General features: G+C 49.8%; 1 protein-coding gene across 3 annotated transcripts in view; it reads right to left on the bottom strand.

Annotated features, from left to right (window-relative positions):
- PLXNA3 (plexin A3) overlaps window positions 1–13,798 on the bottom strand; it is a 41,920-nt gene extending 28,122 nt beyond the window's left edge. For 2 of the 3 annotated variants that reach the window (XM_027838935.1, XM_027838937.1), the window contains exon 1: window positions 2,810–2,909. The gene's annotated coding sequence lies outside the window, so the exon portion shown is untranslated. Of the gene's footprint in view, window positions 1–2,809; window positions 2,910–13,729 lie in introns of those variants that run through there. The other variant, XM_027838936.1, reaches the window with a different exon arrangement.
- Window positions 13,799–25,917: the final 12,119 nt, after the last annotated feature.

Raw genomic sequence — 25,917 nt, 5'->3', positions numbered from 1 at the left:
TGCCAGCCAGCCAGAGTAGCTGTAAATCACTCTCAGCCTCCCAGGGAATAGGCTAGTGAGATAGCTCATTACCACACCAGGCCCTGGGGGGAGGTGGGAGCAAAGAGAGGAAGACCACACCCAAGGGGTCCCCAAAAACCCTGTCCCTCCTTGCTTTTGCCCAAATGTAAAGAAGGACCTCAGAGACTAAATTCCCAGGGCCCACAACTGCCTACAGAGCCCCAACACCCCATCGAGTCACAGGTGGGATAAGAGGGAAGGATAGCAGCAGCACATAACCCAGTCAGAGCCATGCTGGGCTGGCATATCTGGCAGCACCCGCCACCCAGCTAAGGCTTGGCTCTTTCCCTCTTCCTGGGGCTGGTGCTTCTCCTCCTGGGATGCACAGTATGGGGCAGAAAACAGCTCAGCAGAGTGGGGAGGATGGAGCTGTTAGGCACGATAACCTCAGAGCTGCTGCCGTCCTTTCTTCAACAGCTGCTTCTGTCGCTAAGGCTGGCCAGCTCCTGGGGTGGGGGTGGGGGGGCGCCTGGTTTGAAGCAGAGCTCTAGCCCCCATCACCCCCCTCAACTCCTAATCAAGCTCCTGCAGGGTGGAGCCAAGATGGAGCTGTAAGACTACAGCTCTGAAGCCCCCATTTCTGCCCCCAAGCCTAGACTATAGGATAGGAACCCTTACTTTCCACCCCCAACAATGCTCAGGGCAGATAGCTGGGCTGTCGTTCCCCCCATCCCACCCCCCCAAGTCCCTGGAGTCTGCATTCCCACTTCTCCTTCCCACTACCTGCAGCACTCATGCAGACACAAAGCAGAGCATGGCTTGGGGGGGGGGGGGCAGCTTTCCTTCAGTCACAATGCATCAGGTCAGTAAATCTCACATATACACTCATCGTCACCAAGACACACAAACACAGTGATAGCCAGATACACAAACAGCTATGAACACTCAGTCACTCCAACACACAGCCTCTCAGACAGTCACCAAGACAGAAGAACATACATTGGCAGCAGGAACACGGACACCCAGCCTCAATCTTCTCAAGCCTACCTCCAAATCAGATTGTCTTGGGGGGTGGGGTAGGGAGAGGGTTATAAGAGAAGAACCATGGCAGTCCTGACCCTGGCCCAATAAGAGAAACTTACTAAGACACAAATCATTCCAAACCACCAATGCCACCCCCCAGCTGTGTGTAATGGAAGGGAGTCAGGGAGGTATGGCACTCTCCACCAGCTGCCTTTCCATGCCAATCCCTCCCCCGGCCCAATCCCAGCTCCCCAACTCCCTAAAATCCCAAGCCTCTCTCCTCTTAACCCTAACTACTGTGAGTGGGCACCCCCCTCTCTTACCCTGGTCAGGCACTATTGCCATTCAGTGGGCTTGAATGCCCTGACAATGGATAGGGATGGCAAACAGTGGAACATACTGTTCATCGCATTGTTGTATTTGGGGATAAGGGATGTAGTCCATGAGGCATGACTGACTGGAGGTGCCACAGAGCTAGAGAAAAAGCTGCTGTTTGTCCTGGAGGTAGGCAACCTTGCTCTGGCTGCCCCACAATGAATCGGGTCTACTCCTTCTAGGCCACACCCACTCCACAGGGCCCAGAGATGGAGGAAAACAGCTCCAGGAGCACTGGCAGTGAAGTGAGAACCACGTTGCTGATTTTGCCCATATCTTTTGTGGTTGAGGTGGGCAAAAAACAAGCTGATAACACAGGCAGAAGGGTGCCAAGGGTTGGGGGTGAAAGGGAAAGGAGGGCTACTGTCTGGAAGCAGGAAAGCAAAGGCTACAGCCAAGCTTCAAGGAGGCCCAGGAAGAGTCAAAAGGGGAAAAAAATTTAAAAAAAAAAGTTTCCAAGATAAACAGAAAGTCGGCCAGTTTTAGGGGAGAGAGGATAAACCTGCAAAGCTGGAGCCAAGATTAAAACTGTGTCTGTTTATTCTTCACTGTATCAGCTCTCTGGAACCCCAGAATGACCCACCACCCTCCCTACCTAAAGAAGGAATTTGGGCCCAGAAATGTGGCACATGGGCCCAAACAGGGAAGTGTATAACCTGGGGAGGGGGGTGTGTGAGGGTTCTGCTTTAGAGTAAGGGAGTCTTGGGCCTGACCAGGCCTCCTCACCCACTCACTCCTATTATATGACAGCTTCTCTCTACCAGGGAAGCAGGAGTCAGTTACAAACAGCTCCAGAAACACACATAGGGGGCTTTCCTCTGATGGGACTCCCATGAATTAAGAAGCTTTCCAGATCTAGAACTAATGAATATACAAACAGCTTGCTTCATCTACAGCCCCAGAAGATCAGACATAAGCAATACCCAGCTCCCTCCTCTCCATACATCCAATTCCCCCTCCCACACAAAGAGCCCCAGTCCACAAATATCCAAGCCTTTTAGTTCTTCACCCAAAGTACTTTGGGCCTACTTTGGGGTCTCTCTCCCCTGCTCCAGAACAGCACAGAACCAGCACATCCCCCCCCAAAAAACTAGCCTGAGTAATCACATCGATCCAAAAGCCCCCTCCACCATTGGAGGAGGTGGAAAGTCATGAATTCCAGGGTCTTGGGGGGGGGGGGGGGGCCGGTGGCCCCGATCTCAACACTCAATCCTCAAAGAAAATCTCACCAAGTGTGGGGCGGAGAGGGGTGGGGGGGAAGGGGAGTAAAGGCAAGCTGGGGCCGCACCCACTTCTTCGTTTCCCAGTAAGGGCAGACAGGTGACTGGGGATGGCGCGATGAACGGGGATGGGGAGGCGAGGCCCCCAGGGTGCAGAGGGATCCCCGATCTGCGGGGGAGGGGTCACCTACCTGGAGCTGGATGCAAGAAATGGGAGGGCAGCACCCCGGAAGCTTACACCGGGGCCCCCCAAACACTGATGCCCACAATGGTCGGCGTGAGGGGGCCCACCAGCGCGAGCCAGGCCCCGGATGGGGGACACACTGCCTGGCCGCCCGGGGAAAGGGTGGCGGGGCCAGGGGGCGGGGTGTGCGCACCCGCGCCTCGGGGCCCCGCAGCGGCGGCGCCCCGGCCTGGGCTCCCTGCTGTCGCTCAGCCGCCCAGTGGCTATGGGCAGGCCAGGGCAGGCCAGGGCAGCCCCTACAAGGCTAGTCCGTGGCTGCCGGGGTGCTGCCGCCGACACCACCACCGCCGCCACAGCTGCCGCCGCCCACACACTGCGCCCGCCGAGCCGGCCCGGGCCTTTTAAACCCGGACTGTACCATCTGGCTGGGAAGGGGGTGGAGCTCGAAAAGTCGGCCTGCGAGGAAGGGTCAAAGCCCAGCGCCCCTCCCTCAGAGCTCGAGCACGAAAATTCTGAACTTGGGCCCCTGTCGATCATTCTCGGGGAGGGGCATCCCTGGATCCCCCTCGGGGAGGAAGCTGAAGGATCTCATCCCAAACCCCCTCTCGACTTACAGTGGTGGCGTCTCCATTGGTCAATTCTCCCCCCTCCCCTTCTACCTTGGTGTAGCCCGCACCTTAGACAAGCAGGCGGGGAGGCTGGCTAGCTGGCTACTAGTGGCTTGCCACACACGCTGGATGGGGGTGTGCGCCCCATGCTAGTTGATTGTGTATATGTTAGGCACAGACAATTTTATCTACCCAGGAGCGAGAGAGGCTTGCATAAACTTGCCTCCTGTTGCTCATGATGGTTTAGGAATCGGACTCCACCTGTTAGGGCCCCTAGGTCCCTTCAAGGAAGCTCAAATGCCACCTTCTTCAAAAGACCTTTCCCGATCTTCCCCAGTCAGTAGGCCCTCCTCCCAAATCAATTGATATTTATCTTGGCATGTATCTTGGATTTTTTTTTATCTTTGAACATGTTGTATCCATCCTGAAACTCAATATGTCCAAAACAGAATTCTTTATTTTTTCCCCTAAACCTTCTACCTTCCCCATTATTATTGAAAGTAACACCTTCCTCCCAGTCCCTCAGGCTCCCAACCTAGGAGTTATCCTGGACTCCTCACTCTCTTCCCATATCCAAGCTGTTCCAAGGCCTGTTGATTTCACCTTTGTGGCATCCCTAGAATATGCCCCCTTCTCTCCTCTCCTACACTGCCACCATTTTGGAGCAGGCCCTTACCACCTAACACAGGGATTACTGCAATGGCCGTGGGACTAGGAGGGGAGTCGGGATGGGAAGTGTCTGCCTGCCTCAAGTCTTTCTCTAATCCTCCATTCAGCTACTAAAGTGTATGTTTGACCAAGTCTCCCCCACCTCCAGTCATCCCCCCACCCCCATTCAATCAACTCCAATGGCCTCCCTATCATCACCTCTAGGACTAAATAGAAAATCCTTTCTTTGGCTTTTAAAGCCCTTCACAACCTGAATCCCTCCTACCTTTGCAGTCTTCTTACATGTTATACACTACCCCCTCCCCCCATACTCTTTGATCCAGCAGTACTGGCCTCCTGGCTGTTCCACAAACAAGACCCTCCATCTCTTGGCTCTGGGCATTCTCTCTGGTAGTCAGTCCTCCACACCTGGAATGCTTTCCCTCTTCCACTCCACCTACTGACTTTCTGGGCTTCTTTTAAGTCCCAGCTAAAATCCTATCTTTTACTAGAAGTCTTCCTCAACACCTCTTAATTCTTGCCTTGTATAATTATGTTCCATTTATCCAGTCTATAGCTTGCTTTGTATATATTTGTTTGCATGTTATCTCCCCCATTAGACTGTCAGCTCCTTCAGGGCAGGACTTGTCTTTTGCCTCTTTTTGTATCCCTAGTGCTTAGTACCGTGCCCAGCTAGAAGCAGGACAAATCAGAGATAATCAGCTGAGGTCAGGCACTAGCATTAATGGGGATTCAGGAATGGCTTCCTGGAGAAAATGGTGTTTTAGCTGAGACTTCAGGGAAGCCAGGAGACAGAGCTGAGGAGGAAGAGCCTTCCAGGTATGGGGGCCAGCTAGAGAGAATATTCAGAGCCCAGAGATGGAGGGTCTTATTTTTGTGGAACATCCAGGAGGCTGGGGGTCATTGGATCAGAGATTGGGGCGGGGGTAGTGCATAAGGTTTAAAAAGACCGAAAAGGTAAGAAGGGGCCGGGTTGTGAAGGGCTTTGAAGGGCAAACCAAGGCAATAGGGACTGGATTGAATGGGGGGTAAGGAGATGACTTGGTCAAACTTACTCTTCAGGAAGATCATTGTGACAGCTGACTGAATTCTCATAGGATGGATTGGAGAAGGGAGAGACTTGAGTCAAAAAGGCAAACCATCCAGCTGTTGAAGGGTAGAGGATAACGCCAAAGTTGCCAGCCTGAGGGATTGGGAGGATAGGTGGTGGTCCCCTTAATGCTAACAGGGAAGTTCGGAAGAGGAGTGGGTTTGGGGGGAAAGACAATGAGTTCTTGTTTTGGGCCATGTTGAGTTTGAGATGTCTAAGTGACATGAGAGAATGTAAGCTCCTTGAGGGCAAGGATGGTTGATTTTGTCTTGACAGTACCTTATTTAATAAATACTTGGTAGTTGCAGAGGTGAGGACCCTAATGTCAGATTTCAATATGATGCTTACTCTTGCTGAGCTATTCCCCTCACCCCCTTTATTCTTTGTTGTAAGAGTTAGCTCTCAGGGCAGCTAGGTGCCTCAGTGGATAGAGCACCAGCCCTAGAGTCAAATCCTGACTCAGACCAACACTTGATAGTTACTAGCTGTGTGACCCTAGGCAAGTCACTTAACCCCAATTGCCTCGAGGAAAAAAAAAAAGAGTTGGCTCTCTGAAAGGAGGAGTGGGAAGGGAAATGGAGGTGAGTTTGAAAGAAAAGAGAACAATAAAATTTATTTTTAAAAAGAAATGCTTGATGACTGCACATGTATAACCTATATCAAATATCTTGCCTTCTCAGGGAGGGGAGGAGGGGAAGGAATTTGGAACTCAAAATTTAAAAAAAAATGTTAAAAATTGTTTTTATGTATAATTGGGGAAAAAAAGAAAATAATATTAAAACTGCTTGATAATCTATTGGTTTGGTTGATCATCCAAGCACAGGTGACCCCAAACTGGAGGAATGGCCAACACATTGGACAACAAAGTCAGGATCCAAAAGGCCGTTGCCAGGCTCTCAGAGTCTTGGGCAAAATCTAAGGTCAAATTCAACAGAGAGAAATGTAAAGTCTTATATGAGTTAAAAAATCAGCTTCACTAGTACAATATCAGGGAGGCCTGGTAAGAAAGACAGAGATGGGGGCAGCTAGGTGGTGCAGTGGATAGCGCTCTGACCTTGGAGTCAGGAGGAGCTGAGTTCAAATATGACCTCAGACACTTGACACTTACTAGCTGTGTGACCCTGGGCAAGTCACTTAACTCCAATGATCTCACCAAAAAGCCAAAAAAGAGACAGAGATGGGTCTGAAAAGGAGGGCAAGCTTGTGTAAGTCAGCAGGGTGGAATGTAGCAGCCAAAAGAGCTTTGAGGATTCAGGGCTGCCTTCAGACAGGCATGTCATCCAGGAAGATGGAGGTCATCGATGGAGCATCTATGTTCTCCATGTCCAACGAGCACTGTTCTCCTCAGACTCCACCTGGAGGATTGAGTTGAATTCTGGACACCAGTTTCAGAAGGCAGGGTGATGATGGGAGGTTTCGAATTCATATCATATAAGGGTGGGCTAAAGGGAGAGAGATGGTGAGCCTGGAGATATGAAGCCTCAGGGGGACAAGAGGGCTGTACTCAAGTGTTGGAAAGGTCAGGCCACAGAGAAGGGATGAGCCTGCTTCTGTTGGGCTCCAAAAGGCAGAACCAGGAGCAGCAACGGAGGGGAAAGTGCATGGAAGCAAGCTGAGAATAGGAATTGTTGTTCAGTCATTTCAGTCATATATGACTCTGTGTGACCCCATTTGGGGTTTTCTTGACAAAAATACTGGAGTGGTTTGCCATTTCCTTCTCCAGCTCATTTTACAGATGAAGAAACTGAGGCAAACAGGGTGACTTGCCCAGGATCTCACAGCTAATAAGTGCCTGAGACCAGATTTGAACTCAGGAAAATGTGTCTTCCTGACTCTAGGCCCTGAACTCTATCCACTGTGCCACCTAGCTGCCCCAAGGATGGGAATGCTTCCTAATATTTATTAAGAGCTAAGAGTGGAATGGGCTGCCTTGACATGGGGTAACTTCAAGTAGAAGCTGTGTAACCCCTACTCAGGTATGGTGTAGTGGGGAGGGAGGTCCTTTCAGATAAATGTTGAACTATATAAAGCCTCAGATGCCTTCTAAATCCAATTTTCTGTGATTTAGCAAATAGCCAGTGATACCTACCTGGTACACAGAGCTCCATAGCAACATAACCCAGAGCCCCAGGAGCCATACAGACCAAGGGGTGGTGGACTCAATCAGAAATCACTCAATCCCCCTTCACACACTACCATATACGCTGGCCTACCCTACCTCCCACTATACGAATGCAAAACCTTAGACATTCATACATGCTACTGAATTTGAGACACTTGGGATACTACCATGCCTCCTCCCACACACACATATACACACCTACTCACACACATATACACATACCTCAACCACATACACACCCCCAACACATACATCCATATGTCCCCCCACATACCTACCCCTAGTACACTACCCACCCACAAACCTATACATGGCCCACCCAGACCCAGCCACAGGACCCCCCACCCCCACATAGCCAGAGACCCACACTCACACACACACCCCTACCCCCACACAGCCATGGATCCCCATCTACATCCATCCATACACTTTAACATACACACCCATAAACCCCTCCTCACAGTCACAGACCCCCCCACTCACATATTCCCCCCACCTCCCATCCATTCCCTCCCCCTAGAGGCAGGGTAGTGTAGTGGAAAGAACCTAAGTTCTAGAGTTCTAGTCCTGCCTGTGCCACTAATTTGCTGTGTGACCCTGAGCAAATCCTGTGTCCTCTCTGGGCCTCTGTTCCCTCCTCTAGATCATGGAAGGGTTGGACAAAATAACCTGACAAGTCTCTCCCTCGTCTGAAGTTCAGGAATTATGTGATTTTACAATGATGCAAACACAAAGCCCCTCCTCAGTTCTATTCCCTGCCCCTCCAGACAACAATACCCTCCTCCAACCCAACCAGTTATATGCTCAATTCATTCAAGTGATCAACAAGCACGTTTTAGGTTCTTACAGGAGCCAGGAACAAAGACACCTCCAAGCACCAATGTGACTCCACCCAGCCTTGTGCCAGACTGAGGCTGAGTGAGGTGATGGGCATCTGGTCCCTCACTTAGGTCACTAAGCTCTTCACCTTAGAGATGGGGGTAGAGTACAGCAGCCCTCCACCCACTGCCCCAATGAGGGGTTCCAAGGGAGGTAACAGTGCTTTCCCTCCACAGTTCAAACTCCCAAAGAGCCCTCCTCCCTGCTCCCCCCTCCCAGATGCTAACACCTCAACAGATGGGGAGAGGAGCCAGGCCTCAGTTTCTGGGAACCAGGCCCCCCCCCAACTATTCCATATAAGGGAGCTCAGCTCTAGATGGAGCTCACTCAATTAGCAGCCACCCAGTATCAGGCCTGGTTTCCATGGTGACAGAGATGAACTACAGAGCCCCAGGCTTAGCCAAGCCCACCAGGCCTCAGGCCCCAGGCCCCAGGTCCCAGCCCCCAGCCCCCAGCCCCAGCACAGACAAACGCACCAGTGGGTAGCTGGGAGTTGAGGTTTTATTCTGGGTATTGTAGTCTGATTTCTGGGGAATACTAAATGCTCCTTTCCATTCTTCCCTGCCCCAGAGCACCCCCAGATGGGGAAAAGGCTTAGGAGAATAGTTGGGGGAGGATAAGCAAGGTGTCCCTCTGAGAGGAAGAACACTGTTGTCTGAAAAGGGACTGACCCTCGTACTGTGGCTCCTGCCAATGGGGTTGGGGTGGGCCAGGAGGGAGGAAATGGATATCCATGGGGGGCTGGACCTGGCAGACAGATGCAGCTGGACAGGCATAGCACATCTGGGAGTTAGAAAAGATCTTCCTCCAAAGGTTATCTGGACCACCTGGGACTTGAGCAGCATTCACCTTAGAGCAGCATCCTAAGTAACTGGGCATTTGGGCACCCCACCCCTTCTCAAAGGTTTACTCCCCCTTCCCTCCACAACGGAGATAATCATTTCCCCTGCAAGGAGGGTGCTTTCCTTATTTAGAAGGGGGGGATGGGATGGAGGCAGCTATTCTGTAGCTCCCTCCTCCAGCAAAAATAAACCAGAATCATTTCTTCTACCTGAGATACTGGGAACCCTTCTCTCCTGAAGTAGAAAACTTCTGATTATGTGGTGAGGTATCTCTCCCCCCTCTGCAACAACTTTCCTAGTACCTGAAACTGTGCATTCAGAAGCAAGCCTGTTCAGTTTCTTGGTGACTTTCAGACCTTATCTAAGTCTTTTCCCCTCTCTTGGTCTCAGTTTCCTCTTCTGAAAATTGAAAGGGTTGGACTAGATGATCTCTAAGGACCTTTTCACTTGTGACCACAAGTGTGGTCATGATCACACACAAGCACAAGCACAAAGCATACTCACACACACACACACACACACTTCTTCCCCCACCCTCCAGTTGGATCCACAATCCTTAATCTCTTTTCCAACCACACTCCACCCTTTGGGGTCAGCTCTCCTCACCCCCATTTACTGGAGAGAATTCCTGAGACACCCACCCCCACCTCAGAGGCCTAACCACAGCTCTTCTAAGAGGTGTGTCCGGATTTAAAGGAGAGTGATGGGAGAGGAAGATTAATCACTGCCCTTGGCCATAGTTGGGGGAGGAATTAGGGGAGCCCTTTCTCTGGGTCACCCATCAGGAGGGGGAGGGGAAGGCCTGAAGCTAACCTTCCTTCTACCACAACCTTCTTGGGGATTGGAGGCCAGAGTTTAGTGAGAAGGGGAGAAAGAACAAGATGGAAAAAAATTATCCTCCTCTTCCATTCCTCTCCTCTCTGTCCTCATTCTCTCCTTGACCTCTCTGTAGCTTTTGACACTGTCCATCACCCTCCTCACCTGGATCCTCTCTTCTCTCTGGGTTTATGGGACAGGACATCCCTCTTTTCTGGTTCTCCTCCTACCTGTCTGATTGCTCTTCCTCAGTGCCCATTGCTGGATCTTGATCCAGGTCATGCCCACTAACCATGGGGGTCCCCCAGAGATCTGTCCTGGGTCCTCTTCTCTTCTCCCTCTAGACTATTTCACTTGGTGATCTCAGCAGATCTTATGGAATCATCATCTCTATGCTGATGATTCCTAAGTCTACAGCCCTAACCTCTCTGCTGAGCTCCAGGGTCCCATTTCCAATTGCCTTTCAGACATCTCAAACTGCATGTCCAGTAGACATCTTAAACTCAATAGCTTTGAAACTCAATTCATTCTCTTCCCCCCTGAAATCCTCCTCCCTTTTAAACTTCCCTCTCACGTTGAGGGCACCAGCATCCTCCCAGGCCCCAGGTGTCACTCCAACCTAGATAGCATCCTGGATGTCCCACTCTTTCTCATCCTCCACAGAATTTTCCTTTGTAAGGTCTCTCAAATATCCCCCTCTCTCCTCTGACACTGCCACCATGCTAGTGCAGGCCCTCATCCCGTGGCACCCAGACTGTTACAATAACCTGCTGGTGGGTCCATCCTCCAATCAGCTTCTAAGGTGATTTTCCTAAAGCAAAGAACCAATGCTGTTACCCATTTAAGAAACTCCAATGGCTTCCTATCACCTGCTTTGTTGTTCAGTTGTGTCTAACTCTTCCTGACCTGGTGGACCATAGCCTGTGGGGTTGGTTTTTTTTTTGGTTTTGTTTTGGGGGGGGGGCAAATATGCTGGAATAGTTGGACATTTCCTTCTCCAGTGGGTTAAGGAGAACAGAGATTAAATGACTTGCCCAAGGTCACACAGTTAGTAAGTGCCTGGGGTTGGATTTGAACTCAGGTCTTCCTGACTCCGGGCCCAGCCCTCTATCCACTGAGCCACCTAAGTTGCCTCCTATCACCTGTAGGATCAAATATAAAATGCTCTGCTTGGCCTTCAAAGCCCTTCATACTCTAACCTTCCATTCCAGCCACCTCCTTTCCAGTTTTCTTACACCTTAGTCCTCTTCTTGCATTCTTTGATCCAGTGACACTAGTCTCCTACCTGTTCTGTGAACAACACCCTCCATCTCCCAACTCCAAACATTTTCCCTGGCTATCTGCCCCTTCCCCCCAGAATGTTCTCTCTTCTCATCTCTGCCTCCTGGCTTCCTTCAAGTCCTGGCTGAAATCTCACCTTCTCCAGGAAGCTTTTCTTGATTTTCCTTAATGTTGGTGGTTTCCTTTTGTTGGTGATCACCTATTTCTCCTGTCTACAGCTTGTTTGTACATAGTTGTTTACATGTTGTTCCCTCTCCCCCATTAGACTGGGAACTCCTTGAAGGCAAGAATTTATTTTTTGCCTTTTTTGTATCCCCAGCACTTGGCACAGAGCCTGGCACATAGGAGACACTTACCAAATGTTTATTGACTGACTCCTCTGCCCCCCCCCAGCTTGCCACTGGAGGAATCCCAATGGGCAAGAGTAGAAAGCTGGAAGAATGAGGGGCAGAGCCTACAAGGGGCCTTGGGAGGTTTTCACTGAAGCCAACATCTCTGCTTCCTTTCCTCTGCCATCCTCCCCAACACCTCCTCCCTCACCCCCACCCCAAATCCACAGCACACCTGCTTCCCCCTTCTCCCCAGACTTACTGGCTTAAGGGGACTGGAGGAGTGTTCTCTTTTCCTCTTTCCAGCAATGAATCTTACCAACTGTATGAACCCCCTACCAATTCCCAATTTGCAAGCCATCCTGCACTCAGTGCCCACCCAGGGGGCAGAGTACAAGGGCTAACCTGTATGCTGGTTACAGAGAGGCATCAGTGGGGAGTGAGAGGTTGACATCGGGGTGTGGAGAATGAGGTATTGAAAGCTTTCCCCGGGCCTGTCCCCAGAGCCTAAGCTTCTCGAAATAGCCCCTTGATGGATGGTGTTCTTCTCAGTCAGCACCCCCTTCTTCCCCCCCTCCTTAGCAGGAGGCTTTGGTGTGAGAGCTGGGTGAGAACCAGCGCTGAAGGTGCAGGGTGAGAAAAGCAGGCCCAGAGGGATGGGGGTGGAGGTGGGCAGGAAGAAGCAGGAGCAGGCTTGAAGTCAGCTGAGCAGTACCATGAGGAGGGCTGGAGAGTTTGCAGATCCTTGTTCCCTTCTTGGATCACACCGGGCCTGTCCCTGCTCCCCAGCACAGTCTTTGCCCCACAAAAACTCGGGCTTTCTCCAACTCACCTTCCATCACCCGCCCCCCCCACGGGGGGGGGGGGGGCTGTAGCTCAGAGAATGACTTAAAAGCACAGCTGAGAAAGGGGGAGAAGGGAGGGAGAGGGGGAGGGTTCTGGACCATTGGGGGAAGGGTTAGAACTTCTGGGAAGAAGAGGGGGCAGGAGGAGTAGGAGGGACCCCTATCTCTCCCCAACCCCCATGCCCCCAAGTTAGCCCTCCTTCCCTCCAGAATTCATAAACAGCTGAAACCCAACACCTCCAAGATGACTTTATGGGCTCCAGATGTGGCCCTAGCTCCTGGCTATGGAATGGGACAAGTCCAGGCATGTGCTGAGTGTGCAGAGAGGGGCAGGGCTTGGCTGGGGCCACAAGGGCATGGGGGATGGAATTGGGGTGGGGGTTCTGCAGAGTATGAGGTAAAGTTGGCAGCGTGGAAGATGCTAGCAAAAAAGCAGGGGGACTTTGGATGCCAGAGTATGGAAGGGAAAAAGAATGAGGGGGCAGATAGGGCAGCTTTCCCACGCTGGCTTCAACTGTCGGTGCCTGAGGGCAGCCAGGTGGTGCAGAGGATAGAGCAATGGATTTCAGTGCAGGAAGACCTGAGTTCAAAAGTCCAGCCTCAGGCACTTACTAGTTGTGTGACCCAGAGCAAGTCACTTCACCTCTGTTTCCTTCAATTTCCCTATCTGTAAAATAGGGATAATAACAGCACCTACCTCCCAGAGTGGTTGTGAGGATTAAATACGATCTGATTTGTAAGATGCTTAGCACAGTACCTGGCACGCAGTAGGTGCTTAATAAATGCTTGTGTCCTTCCTTCCTTTTCTTCCTGTCCCCCATCTAACAAGATCAGCCAAGTTCAGTGTCTGGGAAGCCTTCTGCTCTGCCATAACTCACCCTGGTACCCACTGGTGGCATCACTATGCCCTTTTCCCCTCAGTCTTTGCGGCTAAGAGCAACAACCCTGGGAGATAGGTGCTGTTATCATCTCCATTTTACAGTTGAGGAAACTGAGGTGAAGTGACTTGCCCAGGGTTCCACAGCTGGTCAGTGTCTGAGGCCACACTAAGACAGGTCTTCCCAACGCCACGCCCAGGGCTCTGTCCACTGTGCCACGTGGCTGCCTTTACTTGGGCAGGGAAGGGCTGAGGAGTAGCCACTGGACAAAGAGGCCCTTGGCCAGAAGTTGATGCAGCCCTCTCACTTTCTCCTAGCCTCTACTCTCTACCTATCATCTCCTTTTCAATCTTCTCCAAACTTTCTCTACCTTTCTCCCGGCTTTGCTCTCCTCCAAGATGACTCTCAAACACTTTCAGGAAGCCAGGCCCTTGTCTGAGTGACTAGAGTCTCAGAAGCCTTGGGCTAGTCCTTAAGCAGAATGGAGAACCCACAAAGACATGAAGAAGACACATGTTGTCCTATCCATGCTCTCTACTGTTACCTCCTGTCCTCGAATTACACTCACCTCTCCTTTTCTGCCCGGGCCAGGTCAGCCTCCCCCAGCTCTGTCTGCTCCAGATGGCTCTCTTGCCTGATTCACTGGGCCTCTCAACTCTTGGTTTCTGGGGTTTTTGCTGGGCCAGGGTTTGGTGGTGAACCCCATGTGACTGAAATATGTGGCCCTTTCATTATAGGCTATGGCAGGGAGGGGTGACTGGGCTCAGCAAATGTGGCTGGGTAGAATCAGGAGAATCAGGAAGCTGGCACCCAAACAAAGGGAACCACCCTCCACCCTCATCCCAAACCACCAGACACAGGGCCTCCAATTCTCCCCTTTGGCCCTTCCTAGTCTCCCTACCTCCCATCCTCATGAGAAGAAAACACCTGGAAGAACCTTAAAGACCTCAAAAGTCCATGCTGCTGCTGCTGTTTGCTGCCCCTTCCCCACCTCAAACCTTTACCCAGAATCTGGCCTTGCTGGGGCGGGAAGCTACCCACCACATTTGGATTGGCCAGCACAGCTCCCTGCCAGGAGAATCCTGTCTTGCCAAATGCTGGTGGCAGGGTAGACGGAAACCTGTCCAGTGGAGGGTGCACCCTGGCAGGCCTGTGGAATAAGTGCTGGACACTGGCAACAGGAGGTCTTTCATCCCTCCCTCAGATACTTATCAGCTGTGTGACCCATCGCAAGTCATTTCTCTTTCCCAGCCTGTGTTTAGGTAAAACGGGGATAACAACAGCACTTGTCTTCCAGGTCATCTTTGAAAAGTGCCAAATCCATCTTCCAGCTTCATGGTACCCTAGAAGACAGAAGCTGCCTGATTGCTGGAATGTGGGCAAACCCAGCCCTCTAGGCTCTGCTCTCTACTTGGGCTGAGAAAGGCCAAAGGCCATATAGGGTAAGTTCCCTCTTTCTGCTAGAAAATATTGAGCAGTGGGGCCCAGGAGAGGTCCCAAAGGAAGCAAAGGCTTGGGGCAACTGAGCTGGAAATAACCCCGAAGTAAGCAATTCCACCCTCCAATTTGGGGGCGGCTTGTGGTTGGTCAGGGTGGGGGCGGGCAAGTTAGGCAGCTGTTGTCAGAGCTTGTGGTGAAGGCTTTAGGCCCAGCTGCAGGCCCCGCCTGCCCCTCTCCTTCCCCGGGTCGGATGCCTAAGCAGGAAGCTGGGCCTCAGCATTCCAGAATGGGAAAGGGAGTGTAAGGGAGGATGAAGGGGCTGGCCTCAACTCTCCCAGCCAGGTAGTATACCTCCTCAGCTTCTCAGGCCACATTGGGTCTGGCCTCGTCTGCTGGGAGGCTTTTTTAGGAAATAAGGGAGGGAGGTTTTATCCTCAAGCCCCTACCCCTCCCTCTCCCTCCATCTCCTGACCCCTCCATAGCTCCAAACACAAACTAGAACACTAGCCTGTCAGGTCACTTGATTTGAAAAGCCCCTGACTTCACTGGGAAATTTAATTTCTGTATTCTGTTCTTAGTATTGGAGAAGAGCCTTTAGAGATCTTTTAGTGTACCCCTCACCCATATTTTATAGGTGGGAAAACTGAGGTTCAGAGAATGAGAGAGACTTGCCCAAGGTCTCACTGAAACAGAGCTGGACCTAGAGATCCCAGGCATCCTGATTTCCAAGGCCAAGAGGATTTCCACTACCTCTTACAGCCAGCTCTGCTCAAAGAGCTCCTCTTCCTCCTTCTCCTCCTCCCCTTTCCCCTCCCCCCCTTTCCTCCTTCCTCTTCCTCACCTTCCCTTCCTCCTACTGTTTTCCCTCCCCCTCCTCCCTCCCTTATGTACTGGGGTATATGGGGTGTTCAAGGAGGACTTAGCACCTCTGGTGTGAGAGTTTGTTGAGCCCTTTTTGGGGTTGCTCACCCACCTTTGGTGTCCACCTGGCACCCAACTCTCACCTTTGGGTCCAAGAAGCTGTGGCATGTCCAGCAGCCACACCCTGGCAAAATTGTCACTCTGCAGATGGGCTAAACCAGGTTTGAAGGGTGTCTACCCCAAGCACATGAAGACTTCCCCTGGCCGCATGGGCAGACCTGAACAATTTGCTCCTAACAGCCACGAAGGCAGCTGAAGCAGGCTCTGTGGAGCCCTTAGAGCTTGGTCAGACATCAAAGACACCAAGGTCATCCACTGTATCCCAGGCCACGGCCCCTCTTGACTTTTATCTTGCCGCTGGACTTCCATGACTCTGGAAGCGAGAGTGAGGCTGATGACTTTGTGCAGCTCTGCCTCACTTCAATCTAATTCATGCTGGAAACAAGACATCTCCAGTGATGTCATTGGTCCTTTTTGAAAAGGAAGGAGGAACAACCCCACCCTACCCAAATCTTCCACATGGGAACTAGTCCAGTCACCAATGTTCTTGCCTGCCCTCTCTTGTTTCCACCATGTCCCTCACAACTGGAATGGACTTTTCCCACTCACCTCTTAGAAGCCTCCTCTGGGAAGCCTTCCTTGATTTCACCAACACCAAAGTGATGTCTTGCCTTGAACTGCTGTAGAAGAGATTTATCCACACTTACCTGTCCTTCGATGAGTGTGCTCTGTCTGGTGTTGTAGCTCTCTGTGCACCTGGCCCGCCACCCCAGCCCCCTGAGTTCCTAGCAAGGCCTGCAATGTACATAGACTGTTCGAATGTTTGCTGAATCTACTTAGCCTCTTTGTGGGCAACTCTTAAGAGGCATTGGAGCGGGAATTAGGACACCTGGGTTTGATTCCTGCCTCTGCCACAGCCTATATAAGCTTAGACAAGTGACTTCTCCTGCTTGGGGGGGAGATGGGAGTTAGATTAGAGGATCCCAGAGGTCCCAGGCACCCCTGTGTACTATAATCCCAAGACCCTAAGGCTGTCCATGGGCTTCCTTCCACTGTGCTTATCTCATGGCCCCGCCAAAGAGCCTGGCTGAGGAGGGAGGAACCTCTAAGCTTCTCCTGCCTTTCACAGACTGTATGCTCCAAGGAGGTAAACTCTAACATTAGCTAAAGTGAGATGTAACTGAGGAGTAGGACCTCCTGCATTCCAAAGTCCAACCAAAAGCAAAGACAATTCACCTACTATTTGGTCAGTGCCTCCCACGTGTTGGGCACTGACTGTTCTAGGCTCTGATACAAACAATGGCCGTCTCTGCCTTTGACAAGCTTGCACCCTACTGGGGTTATGAGGGGAGATCCAACTTCCTACGTAAATTCAAAGTCAGACATCCAAGGTAATTTTGAGAGGCCAAAGAGCGTTACTAATGGATTGTTGCTCTGCTTCGTCAGGGATGCAATCGAAGTTGCCAAATTTCTTACCAATCTCTTTCAGTCTCATCTTCCCCAGAAGATACACTTCACTATATCCAGACCAGTCATCTCTACTGGATAGGAGAGCTCGGAAAAGTAATGAGAGTAGTTTTAAAAAGAAACTTTTGAATATCTCTGCCAGTGAGCTTTGTCCCATCCAGAGTGATATCCTTGGGGACCCTAGCACAGGCCACTGGGACCCTCCTTCTGAGGCAGTCCTATTCTTTCCTGGTCACACCAGATGGTTCTTACTTCTCAGCCAGCCCGCACCCCCACATTACCTTCAAAACGATTGGGATTGTTTCCTAAAATCAAATGTACCTTCAGAGAACCAAGATTTGCCCCCATTGAGGCAATTCCAAAGAATATGTTGCAGTCTCTGAAGGCTATTCCCAAAGAACACCTCAAGGAAATTAGTATAACAACAATACTGACCCATATTTCCTTAGCACTTCAAGGTTTGAAAAAACCCTTTACGGATGTGATCTCATTTGATCCACACAGCAACCCTACAAGGTGGATGCTATTTTGATCCCCACTGTACAGATGAGGAAACTGAGGCTGAGAAAGCTTAGGGTTAATAAATGTATGAAGCCTGATTGACTTTATTAGTTCTCATAGTTTCGTTGATTATGTCCATAATTTCCAGATCTATCTGACCCAAGACTCTCTCCTGAACCTCAGTTCTGTTATCCCTCCCAAAGAATGCACTCTAAGCATCTCAAATTCACTAAGTCCCAAATAGAACTCATTAGCTTTCCCCCCAAATTTGTCCCTCTTTCAAACTAGCCTACTTCTATTCAGGGAGCCACCCCTCCCCTTGGCCAGTCTTATGCAGGCCCTTAGCCATGATTAAGGGCTAGATTAGGTCTGGGGCCATGTGAGTGGAGGAAAGGGAATGGCTGTGGGAGATGTGGAAGTGGGAATGAGAGAGAGGGAAGGAACACGGTCCTTCCAATCCCCTGGCCTCATAACTTCCCAATGGTCCAGAGCTTGAGAGGCTCTGTGTTACTTCTAGGATCAAGTACAGATTCCTCTTCGGGGCATGTAGAGTTCTTTACAATTTAGCTGTAGCTCACCTTCCTGGAACTACTGCCCATGACTCCCTTTCACAAACAGTCCACCCAAAGTGGCCTGTGGGCTGTTCCACAAGCTGGCTCCCATACCTGGACTGCACTTTCACTATCATCCATTTAGACCTTGAAGTTATCTGGGCTAATCCCTTTATTTAACAGATGATAAAACTGAGGCCCAGAAAGGTGAACTAACTTGCCCCAAATCATACAGGTACAATGTGCCAGGGCTGGGACCCCCTATTTACCTTCTGCTCTCTTCAGAACTCAGCTCAAAGGCCACCCCCATGTGAAACTTTTTCTAAACTTTCCAGTGACTAGGATCTCTTGAAATGACTTTCTATTTTCTTCCCATGTTCAGACTGTTGCACATGTTTTCTCCAGTCATCTGCAGGATCCTCGAACCAGGATCCAGGTGTGCCTCTTGTCTTTGGATTCCTAGTGCTGAGAGCATAGGATGCTTCACCATTTGGTAATATTACATCTGCTGTTTGGGGAGCTTAGTTTCTAAAGGGGGGCGGTGGGTTGCTGCTATAAAGGATGGATGCATACACACCCTTTGGTAGTTTGCTAAGATTCCATCCTACTACTTTACAGAATTTTGGGGAGTTAAGGATAAGGTCCCCAAGGTCGCTTTCCACAATACCTGGTTGCTCTCTCCCCAAACCTAAGAACTGGGCCAACCTCAGCCTGCTGTTCCAGTTGAGAGGCCTCTGACTAGTCAAAAGGCATTTTAGTGGTGCTGGGGGTGGGGGGAGGGTATATCCCCTTCCCTTGGGGCTGTCAGGAGACCAACAAAAGGCTCCATTCAAGTCCTCAGACTTCTTTCTACTCCTTGGGCCTGGAGCTGTACATCCATCCCCAGGGCTCCACTGCCTGAGGTCCCAGTGGGGAGCACAGCCCTCCCCCTTGCTCTTTCCTCCCAGCTGCCCCCAAAGGGCCAAGCATCAGTGGGTTATGGTGGCAGTGAGGAATATATCTTAGGTTCCTCCCATTTCACTCCACACCCGCCCCCCACTCTCCCAGTCTTCTGGCTCTGCTGTAAGTGAAATGGCAAACATCAAGCAGTCTGGGGCTGTTAGGTCCCTGCCTGGAGGGGAGGGCAAGGGTGGAGGCGGGGAAGGGCAAAAATGGCAACAGCTGCCACTTCAATGATCTATAGACGAAAAGGCTTCTCCCCCTTCTGCTGAGCCCATTACACAGGAGGGGGAAAAAGCCATCAATCTCTTTGCAGCATATGCCACCCGGTGGTGTTGTTGAAGGGAGGGAGGCTGATCTTGGGAAGCTGCCTAGGAGGCTGTGCTGGCTGCTCAGGCAGAGAGGCCAGAGGGTAAATGAGCACATGTCCTACTCCTCTCCCCTTTTGCCCTAGTCTCCCCCCCAACCAATCTTCTCCAACCCTTCCCCCCTCTGCCTAGACTTCAGGTTGCCTCTCCCCACTAACCCAAAGTAGGGGAATAAATGGCAAAGGGGTGAAGGAGGGGTTGCTGTGTGCTAATGGAAGATCAGATGGACTCAATTACTTTTCCCAAAAATAAGATGATAGAGACAAAATTTTGGAGGCAGTCTCTCACCTGGCCTTTGGTTAGGGATTCCTAGCCCTTTAGGACACTGACGTCATGGGATTCATTGGCCAGTGAGCACTCCCCTCCCCCAACCCAAGTCTGGCCCCAGCCTGTTTTAGGATCCTCAAGGGAGGGAGTAGGTTAGCTGCCATCTGGGGCTTCAGAAGGAAGACAGGAGAGCAGGAAGTGGGATGCCCCCATCCCCGCTGCTCTCCGTTGCCCCTCCCTCCCAAGTAGGCCAGTCTGACCTGAAAGCTCCCTATTTTACAGAATTCTGGGCTTTCACAAGTGACGTGGTGGGGTCAGACAGAAGAGACCTGGAAATAAGTGAGGCCTGCTATAGAATGCAAGGGGCCAGCCGGGGAGGGGCTATCTGAAGGCCTATTGTTGGTGGGGGACCCCATGGCCCTCTAAGCCCAGCTCTGCAGAAAGAGGCTAGGAACAGCCTCAGGGTGTGAAGGCCAGGGCTGGGGTAACAGAGGAGCCTTTTCCTAGCTGAGTAGGGTGATGAGGAAGAACCATTCTCCAGAAAGCAGGGCCCTTCAAAAAAGAACAGCCAGATCATTGTGGTGGTGGTAGAGAGAGTGTGTGTGTGTGTGTGTGTGTGTGAGAGAGAGAGAGAGAGACAGAGACACAGAGAGAGAAACAGAGACAGACATACACAGATAAAGGATGGGGAGCAACTGCTTCTTCCTTCTGCAACAGCCCCTCTTCCCAAGCTCTATTTCCAAGGAGGTGACTCAGAGCAGAGAGGGAGAGAAAGCAACTTTATTCATGTGTAGCCCAAGTCATAAGCATGGAAGGGAAGGGCAGGGGTAGTCTAAAAGTGGTCCCTGTCAGGATATCAGAACCAGGCAAGCAGGCACTGAGGAGTTAACAACACAGGAGGCTAGGACTGGGCCCTTCAGGTGCAGCTCCTCACAGCCATGTGTGATGAGTTGCATCCAGTCAGATTTCCCATCCTAGGCCAGCTGTGGCCCATGCCTCGGCTTTCATTTCTCTGTTCCAGTGTGGCCTTATGGAGTAGGTAGGTAGCTTTTTAGAAAGTTAGCTAGAGCTATCTACTGCCATCTAGAGACTGTTTTCATCTTTAAACTTTTTCCTCTCCTTCCATCTTCCTACTCTCCCTGACCTTGGGCTCCCTCCTGTTAATGACATTTGCCTTGCTGCCCACCCTCCTTCCAAGCACCGGTGACATTTTCACTCAGAACACATTTGTCCTGCTGGGGGAGTAGGCCCCCCATGGCCACTTCCAGACTCTCCCTTCATCACCATCACTCAGCAACCATTGAGATTCATTCGACCCAAATTTTTCATCTTATCTAGATGCTGGTGACTAGTATCTACCAACCCGCCAGGGTTCCTAAGCCTAAATTCAGTGCCTGGATCACAGTTTTTGCACCCCGACTCCTGATCTCATACTGAAGGACTTCAACCTACGTACCTAATGGACATACCTCAAGCATCCAGGTCCTCAAACTCTTCAGTGCCTATGACTTCCTTCTCCACTCTGCCTTAGCTTCACACAGAGATGGCCAGGACCCCTCCCACCCCTGATCTTGCCATCATCCGTAACATTCCCACTTCCATGGTCAGGAATTCTGAAATTCCTTTTTATGATCATAACATTGTATCATTCTGACCTTCCCTTTGCATTCTGACCCCTAGCTATTCTTCATCCTCCCGGTACTCTTCAATCTCTCCATCTATCTTTTTTGCTAAGCCATCAGCCCTGCACTGACTCCACTGTCCTCATTCCCCATCTCAATCCCTTGGTGAATGAATTCAACTTTACTCTGTCTTCTTGAGTGCCCTGCCACTTGTCCTATTGCTGATCATGTCTTGCCCAATCCCAACCTTGGATTATTCCTACCATCTGCCATCTTAACTCTTATTCACGGGCTGTTGAAACCACTCGTGACAGTAGCTCTTCCAAACCTTTTCAGCCCTCCTCAAACCCCCCCCATCCTCTCAGCTGAGAACCTTACCTCAATGCACAGCAAAAAATGGAGGCGATTAACACTGAACTCCCTCCTCTCCCCTCTTTATTTCACATCACTCAGATGTCTTTCCCAGTCTCCTCCTTCACCTGCCTCACATGAAGGTGGCCCTTCTCACCAAAGCAAGCATGCCCAAGTGATCCCATCCCATCCTCTCTTCTCTAGCAGGGAAGAGAATAAGCATTTATACAGCACCTACTATGTACCAGGCACCGTGCTTAGCACGTTTTACAAAGATTATCTTATTTGATCCTCACGACAATCCTGGGAAGTAGATGCTATCATTATCCCCATTTTACAGTCAAGGAAACTGAGAAAAATGAGTTAAGTGACTTGTCCAGGGTCACATGGCTAGTGTCTGAGGTTGGATTTGACCTCAGGTCTCTCCCTGACTCCAGGTTGAGTGCTTTATCCACTGTACCACCAGCTGCCTTGTCTCTCATCCCTACTCTCTCTCTCTTATCTTCCACCTCTGCCTACTGGTTGCTTCCTTGCTGCTTATCTTCTCATATCTCCTCCATCCCTAAAAACCCCTCACTTGATCTTACCATCTCTGCTTTCATCCTTGAGAAAGTCATCTACACTTGCTATCTCTGTTACCTCTGGCTTTCATCTTCATCATTCAACTAGGGATGCAGTGCACAAAGTGCTGGACTTGGAGTCAGGAAAAAGTGAGTTCAAGTCCTGCTTCCAATATTTACCAGCTGTGTGACCTCAGCCTGTTTCCTCATCTGTAAACTGGGGATATTAGTCTCTACCTCTCTGTTTTGTGATCCCATTAGTCTCTATTTTGAGGACAAAATGAGGTATTTGTAAAACACTTTGTAAACCTTAATGTGCCTAAATCATTAACCAAAATTGCCACCTCCAACATTACCAGTGATGGAACTGCCAAATCAAATGGCATGTTTAGATCTCATCTTTCTTGACATCTAAAAACCTTGACACTTTGGATCACACTCTTCTCCCAGACACTCCTCTTTAGGTTTTTCTCTGGTTCTTCTCCTAGCTAATCTCATCAGATCCCAGAGGTTTAATGATCATCTTTATACAATTTCCTAGCCCTAGTCTCCTGAGCTCTAGTCTGGCATTACCAATTACCGCTTGGGCATTTCAAACTGTATGTCCCATAGGTTTCTCAAACTCAGCACATCCAAAACAGAATTCATTTATCTTTCTCCCCAAAACTGCCCCCTTTCCCAACTTTCCTATTACTATCTAGGGCACTACCACCATCCTCCTAGTCACTGTAATATTGAAATAGCATTAGTGACTCCATTTTGTGAAATTAAATCTTAAAGTCACCTGAGTTTGGAGAAATCACAAGATTACCCCCCCCCCAAGAGTCACTCAAATTAAAGAATATCACAAAACAACCCCTTTTTCCTTCTCTCCTCAGTGTCTCCCGATCCCTTCCTTCAATAAGAAACCAAGAATCTTAACCTTTCCACCTTGTTTTTCCTTTCCTTCAAACTGAATATTAATACTAAAGTTCTGGGTCCTTGGCTATGGAAATCCTTGGTTCTGGCTTATTAGCAATTGGCATGCATTGCTTAATCGCTGTCTGGATGATACGTGGTTTGTTTATTTCAATGTTAACATCACCCAGGCTTGCAACCTTGGAATTATCCTCAACTCTTCATGGGAACTCATGTCACGTGCCCAATCCGCTATCAAGTCTTGTCATTTCTGGGGCAGCTAGGTGGTACAGTGGCTATAGCACTGCGCTTCCTGACTTCAAATTTGACCTCAGACACTTTCTAGCTGTGTGGCCCTGGGCAAGTCATTTAACCCTGTTTGCCTCAATTCCTCATCTGTAAAGTGAAATGAAAAAGGAAATGTCAAACCACTCCAGTAACTTTACCAAGAAAACCCCAAATGGGATCACAAAGAGTTGGACATGCCTGAACAACTTGTCATTTCTACCTCTACAGAACCTCTGAATATGTCCCTTCCTCTCCTCTGACACTGCCACCACCCTGGTGTAGGCCATCACCTGACCGCTGACCTACTGTAGTAACTGCTGGTTGGTTTCCCTGACTCAAGCTGTCTCCACTCCAGTGCAATCTCCATTCAGCTGCCAAAGTGGTCTTCCTGAAGTGCAGGCCTGATCTTGTCACACCCCCCCCCCCCCCCCCCACACCCCCCCCCCCTCTCAGTGGCTCCCCATTATCTCCTGTACCAACTACAAACCCTGTTTGGTTTTTCAAGCTCTAGCCCTTTGCTACCTTTCCTGTCTTTGGTGCATGACCTTTCCCCAACTTCCCACCCAACCTTGCCATCTCCCAACTCCCTGCTCTTTCACTGGCCTCCTTCAAGACAGCTCAAATCCCAACCCTTGCAGAGGGCCTTTCCCAGTGCCATCCTAACTGCTCAAGTCTTCCCTGAGATTCCCTTTCTTATACTATTATATATCTTGTTTGTACAGTTATTTTTATGTTGTCTCCCATTTGAACATAAGCTTTTGAGAGCAAGGACTGTTTTTGCCTTTCTTTGTATCCCCTGGGCACAGTACAGTACTTACAACACTTAAAAAATGTTTGTTGACTGAGTGATTGCCTGAAGGAGATGGGGTTTTAGAAAGCCCAGTGGTCTCCTCCCTCCCATCCAAACATTTCACTCGCGCGCGTGTGTGTGTGTGTGTGTGTGTGTGTGTGCGTATGCCAAGAATGTTAAAGACAGAAAGGTCACACATATACCAAAATATCAATAGCAACACTTTTGGTAGCAAAGGACTGAAAATAAAGTGGGTGTCGTGGATGAATGGTTGAACATGGAATAGAAATATTATTGTGCAGTAAGAAATGACAAATATGAGGAATGTAGAGAAACACGAGAAGATCTGTATTAATTAATGCAGTCAACTAAGTATAACCAGGAGAACAATCTACATAATGAACATAGTAACATTAAAGATCACCACAAAGAAACTAACGCCAACCATTTTGGAAAAATGTCCATCCTCTTTGACCCAATGGTCTGACTACTAGGCACATACCCCAAGGAAGTCAAAGACAAACAGGTTTTGGTTTTTGTTCACCAAAATCTCCACAGCAGCACTTTCTGTAGTAGCAAAGAACTGGAAACAGAGTAGACGCTCATTGACTGGGGAATGGTCGAACACAGTGTGGTAATTTAATGGAATGGAATATTATTGTACCATAAGAAAGGATGACAACGAATTCAGAGAAACACAAGAAACTTATGGGAGTGGCTGCACAGTCAAATAAACAGAACTGAAAAACCAATCAACAAAACATAAATGGAAAGAGAGAAAAAAATGAAGCTGGGTAGCCAAATACTCCTCTTAGAATGACCCAGCTGCGTTCCTAGGGAAGACCTGAGAAGTGGGGAGCACTGTGCAGTCAGACACAGCTGTTGGGTTGGCTGCTTGTACCAAACTCATGGGTTTTTGTTGTTGTTTTCTTTTTAATTTTTTTTTTTAAATATAAGGAATGGTTTTCTGGGTAAGGGGGTAGGGTTATATAGTTAGAAATGAAGGTGATAGAAATACAAAAAGATAACAAATAATTTTTTTCAAAGGAGCCCACTCAGACTAACTTCAATGACTAATCTTAGTCTAGAACAGATGATGGAACATATTTCCTCCACGCTCTTTTGGCAGAGAGGTAGGGGGCCATGGGAACAGACTCTTATACACACTGTCAGATGTGGCCACTGGATTGCTTATTTTTCCTTAACTGTTTCTCTCTCCATGTACTTTGGAATCCAGGACACTGGCCTTCTGGCTATTCATCAAATAAGACCTCCCATGTCTGGGCCTTTTCTTTGGCAGTTCATCTCTCCTGCCTGGAAGGCTCTCCCTCCTCACCCTCACCTCCTGGCTTTCTTCAATTCTCATCTAAAATCCCACCTTCTCCAGGAAGCCTCTCCCATTCCCCCCCTAATACCTTCCCTCTGCTGGTGATCTCCCATGTAATCCACCTATGGTTAACAATCTAGTTATTTGCATGTTGTCTCCCTCATCAGAGTGTGGGCTCCTCAAGGGCAGAGACAGGTTTTTACCTTTTTTTTTGTTTTTTTGGCTAGGCAATGGGGTTAAGTGACTTGCCCAAGGTCACACAGCTAGTAAGTGTTATGTGTCTGAGGCTGGATTTGAACTCAGGTCCTCCTGACTTCAGGGCCGGTGGCTGTATCCACTGTGCCACCTAGCTGCCCCCACCTTTCTTTATATCCCTAGGGCTTACTTAGCTCAGTGCCTGCCACATAGTAGGGGCTTAATAAATGTTTGACTGAATGAATCTGTTACAAGGAAGAAATCAATGGCAA

Source organism: Vombatus ursinus, unplaced genomic scaffold (genome assembly GCF_900497805.2).
Source record: "Vombatus ursinus unplaced genomic scaffold, bare-nosed wombat genome assembly UNPS02014831.1, whole genome shotgun sequence".
NCBI lineage: Eukaryota > Metazoa > Chordata > Mammalia > Diprotodontia > Vombatidae > Vombatus > Vombatus ursinus.
Note: the sequence above shows the minus strand (reverse complement) of the source record. Positions and strands in the feature narration are given on the sequence as shown.